A 10,000-nucleotide genomic window follows, 5' to 3' on the forward strand; every position below is an offset into this window, starting at 1 on the left:
CAGTTAACGCCATTCGCCCACGCAGAGCTCAGCTGTTGATCTCCACGTCCGCACAAAGATCCAACTCAACAAACAAAAAAGAAGGAAAAAAAGAAGATAAACACACAAATACTAAAACAAAACTAACAAACAACACGAGGTTCTATGACGACGAGTGAAGGTGTGTGTTTGTTGTAGCTGAGAACGAGGCTTAGCAAGTGGCGCTTTTGAACAAAGGTTTGAGGGGAAAACGCGGCCACCTTTAAGGGGAAAGTCGATATGATGCTGTGTAGTATCGGAAAGTTGTGAGGCTTCAGAATGGTACTTCAGTTTAGGCTTTTTTTCGCACAATCTTTGGGTAAAAAGAGCAAAACTGTTTGCTTGTTTTGAAAATAATACATGCGGTGAAATGATAGTCATAAGAACACCTAATTATGTAGCATAATGATAATCATGGCAAAAGAATTATGCTGTATAATGATCACCATCAAAACACAGGTTTCAGAATGGTGCTTCAGTGAGGCTCCTTTGGCACGAGTCTTTGGGAGGGAAAGAGTTAGATAATTTGGGGACACGCGGTATAAATATAATCATAAGAACACATAACCATGCAGTATTATAATAACCATGACAAAGAATCATGCTTTATAATGATGATTATTAGAGCACAAACTTAGGAAATGGTATGCAAGTGTTTTTTTCTTCACATGAGCGTCTGAAGGATATTAAGAACAAGACATGTGGTATAACGATAATTATAATGAATATATAAGGTAGTCTGTAATTGATGACGAGTGCGTTAATGTCATACAAAGCTTTTTATTCTATTCAACGTAAAAGCGTATTCATAGAAAAGTAAAAAAAAAATATTATCTATAATGCTGAATAGATCGTAACATTCCAAGGGTAATATTATAATAACATCATAATAATAACTAATAAGAATAAACTTTAATATAGACATTGATTGAGCATTTTTCTAAACTTAATAATCACTGCATGATGACAATATTTTCAATTACACTGATTTGCAATTTTACCAATAATATACGTAATACAAAATCAATATACGAAATGATAACAAGTAAGAATTAAGTAAATACACATGGACACAAGGATGCTATATCGATAGATAGGTATATAGATAGATAGGTATGCAAGTAGAGAGATGGAAATAATGCTGATGATGAGAGTACAAGCAGAAGAATTAATAGAAAGATAAATGGAATAATTAAAAAGTAGTTAGAAATAAAGTAGATAACTATGTATAATAGAAAGTTACATAAATAAGCAGAGAAATATATATGTTGTAAAAATGGATAAGGAGATAGGTAGTAGATGAATAATGATAACGAGGATAATGATGTCAACAATAATGATAATGTGGATAATATTGTCAGCAATAATGATGATAATCGTAAAAAAACAAAGATATTAATGATAATAGTAATGATAATGATTATCAGTGTTATTTATCGCCATCACTATCACTATGATGTGATGTAGTTGGAGGCGTATGGGTGGTGGAGCATGAAAGGGGACTTTGCTTGCTGGTTTATTGGAAAGGTAAGGCGTGACCCCCGAGAGTGACCCCGTGCCCCGAGTGCCGAGGGTGAGGAGGGTGACCTCCTGTCCTTTGACTCCTGTCTCCTGTCTGCTGGGTCCGGTGTGCTTCTTCTGCTCTCTCAAGACGTCCTTATATTCTGCGACTGCTCTCCTGCTGGCGGGTGCTCGTTTCTGATTTGTGGGGTGCCAAGGGGGTCGTGGCACGGGGGTGGGTTCGCCGGACTTGCTCGAGGCGGAGAAAGTGCTTGGGCAAAGGAAGCCAGGAAGGAAGGCAACTGCAAGGTGCGAAGCCCAACCCATCCGGTTTGAGCACGTTGGCAAATGATGATAACAATGTTAATTATGTTAATAATAATGCGATGACGATAGTTGTAATGATGATGATGATAATGAGGATAGATATTAGGATAATGACGATGATAATAGAAATGAGAATAGATAATGCTACTAACAATAATGAGAGTAATAATCATAATGTTAATGAAGATGATGCTAATAATGATGATAATAACAATAAAAACATAAGTAATAACAATTACAACAACAATGATAGTAATGATGATAGAAATAATAATAATGGTAATACTAGAAGCACTCACAGAGCGCATACCTCCGCCAAAGCAATAGGCTCATTGATGCAATGAAAATATTCGCGCTTAAAGAATTGCATTGCAATCGCCTATCTCAATACACAAGCGACGCCCGTGAACAGAGCTCTGGGGGGAACCGATGCAGTCATTCAAAAGATTCCTGGATCGTAGCCAACAAACATACGAACAGAAGGACAAACAAACAACCTAACCAACGTGACCCAAAACATAATTAACGATAATGATAATGGCAGAATAATGATAAAAATGATAATAATGATAGTAATGGTGATAATAACAGCAATGCGAATGATGACAATAATAATATTAGTCATAACAATAATAATGCTAATAATGATAATTAACAATTGTAGTAAGAATAGTAGTACTTATGAAAATGATAATGATAATAATAATAACAATAATGAAAATAATAAGGATAATGTAGATATTCATAATAATGATACTAATGGTAATAATTAGTAGTAATAATAATAGCCCTATTATAATTATTAATTTTGTCCTTATTATTATCATTATTATTGTTATCGTCATTATCATTATTATCTGTATCATCATTATTATCATTACCATTATGATTATTATTATTATCGTAATGATAATGATAATAGCAACAGCAACACAGTAATAATGATGATAATGATAATGATAGAAAAAAAACGAAAATAAAAACAATAATGGCAATAATACTTATCATCATCACTTTCATTTTCATCATTATTATTATTATCATTAACATTATTATTATTATTGTTACTATCATTATCACCATCATCACTATTATTCTTTTTATCATAAGTATCAATTTCATTATTGTTATTGCGATTATCTATATTGTTATTGTTGTTATTATCATCATTATTATTATCATCATTATTACCGCAAATATTATTATCATTACTATATCATTATCATCGTGATAATGACGAGGATGCTGATGATAGTGATCACAATGGTAACGACAACAAAAGAGGAGATAACAACAACAACAACAACAACAATAACAACAACAACAACCAAAAAAATCAAAATGGAAAAAAATGCCATCACCAGAATGAGAAATCAATAAATCAAAAGTCCACACAATGATAATGGACTTGTTCATTATTCACCACCCTGTGTGATGATCTGTGCGCGTCCGAAACCAGTTATCCCGGGAGCTTACAGTCCACGGGGTTAAGCCAGTTAATGCAAAAATCCGAAACGTATGAATATTTTCACAGAATTGGCAGTGCATCTATGGCGTTGATGTGGTCGGCTGAACTGTGGTAAAAATGTAGCGTTTTTTTTTTTTTTTTTTACTTTTTTTTTTGGTGGTGATGTTTGTGTCGATGATGAGGATGAGGACATTATCAACATCATGATAAGAATAATGAGAAAAATAGTAATGGTAATAATGATGATGATGATAATAATGATAGTAATGATGATAACAATTGTAATAATAAAACATGATAACAATAATGTTAATAATAATGACAATGATCTTAATAATGATAATAACCATAATGATAATACGAATAGGACTAAAAGAAGTAATAGTGATATTAATAATAACATAGTAATGATGATAATTATCATATCTATAATGATAAGAGTAATAACGATAGTTATAACAAAAAAATAACAACAATGATAATGATAACAACGATAATAGTAGTGATGATAATTATAATGATAATTATAATAACACTAATAATGATAATAATAATCATCATGATAACAGTCATAATGATGATGATAGTGATAATCAAATAATGGTAATGATAGTAATAATGATGATAAGAAGAAAAAGAAGAATGAGAATGACGATAATAATAATGATAAGAATGATAATTATCATTATCATTAGTAGTAGTAGTATCAATAGTAGTAGAAGTAGTATTTTCATTAGTATTAGTATCACCTTTATAAGTATTTTCCTCATCTTATAATCATTATCACCATCATTATCATCGCCTTCATTAGCATTACTATTATCATTAAAACTATGATAATAAAGAGTATTAAAGTTATCATTATTATCATTATCAAAGTTATCATGATTATCACTATCATCATCACTGTAATTGTATTTATTGTCAAAATCGTAATCAATATTATCATTATCATTATCATCATTGATATCACTACCATTAACAATGATATTATCATCATAATCATCATAATTGTTGTTATTATCATCATTACCATTATTGCTATCATTATTATCATCATTGTTATTGTTATCATTATTAACATCTTTATCATTGTCGCTACTGTTTCTATTGCTGATGTTGTTGTACATGTTCTTGCCACTACTGTCCCTATTCACATCGTTATTTCTCTCCTTGCTATCATCATAAACATTATTATTTTCATTATCTTCATCGTTCTTGTTCCTTACATTCTGTGGAACCAGCCGCCTTAGAAGGGCAATTAGATTACGAATGGTAGTGAAACAACAGTCGCTCTACTGAATCTCTTTCGCAACAAAGGGATAGAGTTTCGTGTGCTTTTGTTTGCTAATGATGCTACTGAATCCCCTTTGCTTTCGAGGGCGGTCATTTCACTTATACTTCGGATCCACGTCAAGATCAGAAAGACAATAGAGAACGTTCGGTTTTTATAACAAAGGCTGACAGTGATTTTGTGTGTGTGTTTTTTTTTTCTTTCTTTCTTTATTTTATCTCGAGTATTTCCATTTCATTTGCATGAATAAGTACTTCAAGAGACAGATTATAATTATGTACGTTTGCATCGTCCCTCAGACATCGGTATCCCCTCCTTGATGCAGGATTTTGGCCGGCTTCGAGTGCTTTGCAGAGTACTTAGCGAATCGAGGTCACTATCGGATCGAGTCGAGTCCAGTAAATGCAAATCTCGTCCTTCTTTTTTAAGGGTAACAGCTACTCTTTATTCAGAGAGTCGAGGAAAAAGAGGTTCCCCTTCGAAGTAAATTTTCCCATGCCTCGTCGGCCCCTGAAGGACACCTGTTTTGGCTCCTCGTCTCTTCCTGGAATTCTTTTTTCTCGTGTTTATCTTCTCTCGTCGTCTTTCTCTTCTTCGTCTTTGCATTTCGATTCATTTTGGATTTGTTTTTCATCCTTTTGTCTTTCTCTTCTCTTGCCTTTCTTTTCTCTTTCGTTCCTAATCCTTTTCCTTTTCTTCATTTTTTTCTCTCTTCCTTCTATTTTTCTTTACTCTATTTTTTCTTCTTTAGTGTTTCTCTTCTCTGTCCATCTTTCTCACTTCCTAAAGTCTCTTCTTTCTCCTTCCACCCTCTTCTTCTTCTGTGTTTCTGTCCTCGTGCCCTTCAATTCTTATTTTCTCTTTATCCTTCAAATGTCTTTCAGCCCTTCTTTTTTCCTTCTGTTTTTCTCTTCACCTATCTTCCATTTCTCCTTCTGTCCTTTTTATACTTTTCTTCTTCTGTCCACTAGATCTCTTTCTCTCCGTCTTCTTTTGATCTCTCCTTGTCTCCTCTCCTTTTCCTTTCCTTCTATCCTTCTCTTCTCCTTCGATCCTTCTAATATCCTATTCTTCTCCTTTCCTTCTATCCTTCTTATTTCCTTCTATCCTTCTCATTTCCTTCTATCCTCCTCATTTCCATCTATTCTTCTCATCTCCTCGCCTTCCCTTCTCCATCTCTCCTCCATTTTTCCTTCCATTCTTCTCTTTCCCTTCTCCCATTCCAAAACCTCTACCAATTCTCTCTAAACCGACGAGCCATCTTTTCAGGTGTCTCTCCCTCCCCTCAGGATGAACCCGCCGCCCCTCCGTCAGTAGTAATTAAGGAGAACTACTGACGGAGTGAGAGAGAGAGAGAGAGAGAGAGAGAGAGAGAGAGAGAGAGAGAGAGAGAGAGAGAGAGAGAGAGCGAGCCCAACGCCCCACAACCAAAACTGAACATGACCTTTAAGTACTCCTGGCGAAAGGTCTGCTAAATGTCCTAATTTCCAGGGAAGAGGGGCGTAAGGTCGAGTGAGAGTAAGCTGTCAAGGGAGTTGGGGATGGGCGGGGGGAAGGGGAGTCGGGAGGGGGGGGGGGCGGGGTCGTAAGATTTGCTAGCTGTTTCTCTCGGTACTTGGTTATTGCACGCTCTCGTCTTCCTAATGGGTAATAGTTATGTTAATGATTCCATTTGTCTTTTTGAGTAGTTTTTGTATTAGCTGTAGCCTCATTAAGGGGATCTCTTTTAAGGCATCAAAGCTGTTATTCATAATGTGAACTGTTGATGTCTGTATCATTGTCATTCTTGCTCATTTTTGTTGTAATTAAGAAGTTGGTGTAATGGGTAGCGTATGTAAGTGAAATAACAGATTTGTTATAAAAGTGATAAGGATAATGCTAGCATGATGGTGATGAAGAAGTATTAATCATTGCGGCGATAACAAGAACAACGTGAATATTAATAGTATTAATAATTGTGATGATAACTATGAAAGAAATAATGTGATAATAGCAATAATGATAGTCGTGATAATAATGATAGTAATGATATTATAAAAAAAAACGACAAAAAGAATAATGATGAAAATGATAATGAAAACAATGATGGTGATAATAATAATGATAATGATACTAGTGATAATAATGATGCAATGATGATTATGGTAATGATGATAACTATAACAAAAATTATGCTAATAACGATGATAATGATAATGATAGTAAAACAGCAATAGCAGTAATAATGATAATAGCTATAATAATACTAATAAGGATAATGGCCTGATAACAAAAATAACAATAATGGTGATGGTAATAATAATAATGATAATAATAATAGTAATGATGAACATGATGAAAATGATAATTATAATAATGATAACAATAACAATGAAAATAATGAAACTGATAATAATCATTAAAATAATGATTATAATGATAACAATGATAGCAATGATAATGATAGTGATGATAATAATAATGATGATGACAATTATCATAATGCCAATGATTATGTTAACAATAATACTATTAAGGATGAAGGTGATGGTGTTGGCAATGATAATCATTTCTGTTTATCATCATCACATTCATATTCATTATTACTCTTATTGTCATTACGAATAGTGCTACCTTTGCTAGTATCATTATTATCATTTATTTGTGAATTTCTTGCTACCACTATTTTATCTCTCCCTTTATCATTACCACTGAAGTAAATGTACAACCCTAACACATTCATCATCAATGTTAATGAACTGCAGCCTCTTTTATCATTATTATCCTTGTTTCTATCATTAGTATAATTTGTAGTTGCAATAGTGACAAATCAATAAAAAACATGCCATTGTTGCTTGCATTATTATTACATGACCGACAATAAGTATCGATATCATGGGTTAACAAACAAAGGCGTTTTGTGTTGCATATTCTAAGAATCAGGGAGTGTCTGAGATCTTTGTTGAATGCACTCACCCTTAACTAACTCTGCATATGACAAAAGGGAGTCAGAATTAATAAAGTGGCCACAAAGTTCACTTGTAACTTGTGCTCCGGGACGACTAAGGGGCGTCCACTGGCCATGTTCCGAAGATTTTATTTAAATTCACTCATACGGTCAGTTTGTTCCTCTTTGATGGGCTTCTTTGCACGTATGTAGGTGCACATAATGCTCTCTATTTTGTGTGTGTGTGAGTACGTGCTAGTATGTGTGTATTAGTACATATCAGTTTGTTTTTAGTATCCATGTGTGTGTGTGTGTGACAGTACGGACCAACATACATGTGTTAGCACACATCAGTTTGCCTTTTATGTGTGTGTGTGTGTTTGTGTGTGTGTCTGTGTGTGTATGTGCGTGTTTGTGTGTGTGTGTGTGTGTGTGTGTGTGTCTATACGTGCGTGTATGTGCGCGCCTCTCCCTCCGCCACCGTAACTGCGTAGCACGCAAAAGTACAGGCCAGAGGTACGGCCGAGCGCTCTCGCAGTACTGGGGTGTCATCCTGAACCTCCGTGCATTATGTATACCATTAAAGGGTGCATGTTTGATATAACGTGTTTGGGACGATCTCTCTCGCTCTCTCGCTCTCTCTGTTTCGCTCTCTCGCTCTATCTGTTTCGCTCTCTCCCTCTCTCTGTTTCTCTGTCTATTCCTGTCCCTCCGCTTCTGTCTCTCTCTGTCCCTTCTCTCTCTGTGAATTTCTCTTCCACCTTCTCTCTTTCTCGCTCTCGTTCTCGCTCTCGCTCTCTCTCTCTATCTATCTATCTTTATCTCGCTCTCTCCCTCTCTATCTCTCTCTCTCTCTCTCTCTCTCTCTCTCTCTCTCTCTCTCTCTCTCACGCTCTCGTTCTCTCTCTCACGCTCTCGTTCTCTCTCTCTTTCCTTCGCTCTCTCTTTCTCTCTTTCTCTCGCTTTCTCTTTCTCTTTCTCTCTTTCTCTCGCTCTCTTTCTCTCTTTCTCTCGCTCTCTTTCTCTCTTTCTCTCGCTCTCTCTTTCTCACTCTCACTCTCTCTCTCTCTATTCCCTATTTCCTACTCTCGGTCGATTTACCAATTCCGCAGGTATTGCTAGGGTCAGTGAGTACGGTTATGCGAGCGCTGGAGTGAGAGAGAGAGAGGGATGAGGAGCAAGAGAATAAAGGAGAAGGGATGGCGGCCAGGAGAGGTGTGAATGCAAGATACAGAAAGAGGAAGTGAAAGTGAGAATGAAGGGAGAGAGAGAGAAGGGGGAGGGAATATATGTGAGAGAGAGAGGGAGAGAGAGAGAAATAGAGTGATGCGAGGAAAGGAGGGAGGGAGAGAGGAAGAGAGAGAATATGAAGGGGAAAGAGACTAGGAATGACGGAGAGAGAGAAAGAAACAGAGAGAGTGGAGGGAGGGAGTGAGCGAAAGACAGAGAGAGAGAGAGAGAGAGGACCGACTTATCAACAAATAGAGCCGCGGGTATATGATGGGGAGGGGGGGGGGGGGGTTAGGGGAGTTGTCAGGCAGCGGGAGAGACCTAAAGGGTTGAGGAAGAAGGAGGACAGGGCGGGAAGGAACATCTTAAGAGAGTCCTTTAGAGGAGGAGAGCGCGAGGGAGAGAAAACGAGGGGAGACGGTCGCTTAGGAACCCAAATATCGAGGGGAGAATCCTGTAAGTGAATTTCAAACAAGGAATTGCATATTGTGACAAGAGACCGCAGTACGCAAAATCGGCAGTAAGCAAGATCCACAGTACGTAGAATTCACAGTACACAACATCAGCAGTCCGTAAAATCGGCAGTAAGCAAAATCCGCAGTAAGTAAAATCGGCAGTAAGCAAAATTCGCAGACCGCAAAATCGGCAGTAAGCAAAATCCGCAGTTAGGAAAATCGGCAGTAAGCAATATCGGAAGTAAGCAAAATCCGCAGTAAGCAAAATTTGCAGTTCGCAAAATCGGTAGTAAGAAAAATCCGCACTTCGCAAAATCGGCTGTCCTCAAAATCCGCAGTCCGCAAAATCCGCAGTTCGGAAAATCCGCAGTCCGCAAAATCCGCAGTTCGCAAAATCGGCAGTAAGCAAAATCCGCGGTTCGCAAAATCGGCAGTACGTAAAATCCGCAATAAGCAAAATCGGCAGTTAACAAAATCCACAGTTCACAAAATCTGCAGTAAGCAAAATCGACAGTCCGAAAAACGGGAGTAAGCAAAATCCGCAGTTCGCAAAATCTGCAGTAAGCAAAATCGACAGTCCGAAAAACGGGAGTAAGCAAAATCCGCAGTTCGCAAAATCTGCAGTAAGTAAAATCGACAGTCCGAAAAACGGGAGTAAGCAAAATCCGCAGTTCGCAAAATCTGCAGTAAGCAAAATCGACAGTCCGAAAAACGGGAGTAAGCAAAATCCGCAGTTCGCAAAATCGGCAGTTCGCAAAATCTGCAGTAAGTAAAATCGACAG

Source organism: Penaeus vannamei, chromosome 5 (genome assembly GCF_042767895.1).
Source record: "Penaeus vannamei isolate JL-2024 chromosome 5, ASM4276789v1, whole genome shotgun sequence".
NCBI lineage: Eukaryota > Metazoa > Arthropoda > Malacostraca > Decapoda > Penaeidae > Penaeus > Penaeus vannamei.